The sequence below is a fragment of the Cucurbita pepo genome, unplaced genomic scaffold (genome assembly GCF_002806865.2).
Source record: "Cucurbita pepo subsp. pepo cultivar mu-cu-16 unplaced genomic scaffold, ASM280686v2 Cp4.1_scaffold001368, whole genome shotgun sequence".
NCBI classification, from domain to species: Eukaryota; Viridiplantae; Streptophyta; class Magnoliopsida; order Cucurbitales; family Cucurbitaceae; genus Cucurbita; species Cucurbita pepo.
Genome location: NW_019647542.1, coordinates 1 through 648, shown reverse-complemented (window position 1 = coordinate 648; position 648 = coordinate 1).

The window sequence follows — 648 nt, the reverse complement described above, 5'->3', positions numbered from 1 at the left end:
TTTTTTTTTTTTTTTTGGTTATGCTTTCTTATAATATTACTCTTGACCCTTTAATACTATTGCAAAACTATCATTCAAGAGGAAGACAGAAATCCAGTTGCGTTCTTGCGAAAACTGCCTGGTAAGGGATGTACAACGGAGCGAGATAGGAGTTTTTCCTTTCAAGTTTGATTCTGCCCTTAGACTCATTACGTTGTTTGACTAAACTCGTTAGCTTTGCCTTTACCGTCTAGAAAATGAAAGAAAGATTTTCTCGTCGGGATGTTCGACGAAAAGTTGATATATCTAAATGTTGTTCTTTGTAGCGTAATCCAAGAGAACATTTTAGTCACGGAACGTTGTTTGGAAGGTTGTTTGAGGACATTGCTAGTACTTAGAAAAATATTATAAGTTGGATTAGGAATAAAAATTTGATCCTTGGGAGAGGGCTCCATGTTGTGTGCCCAAAAGACGCAACTGGGTAGCGAAATGGCCCACCTGGGTTGGCATACGCAACTCTTCTAATACAGAATAGGCTTAGAAGAACTCTTGTGGTCTGCTGTTTACTCCCACATCTCACATGATTTTGTTCTCATTCTTCTTCTTATTCTTCCTCTTAAATACCTCTTTAATCTCTCCATTTTTTTTCAACTTCAAACTCAATCCCTC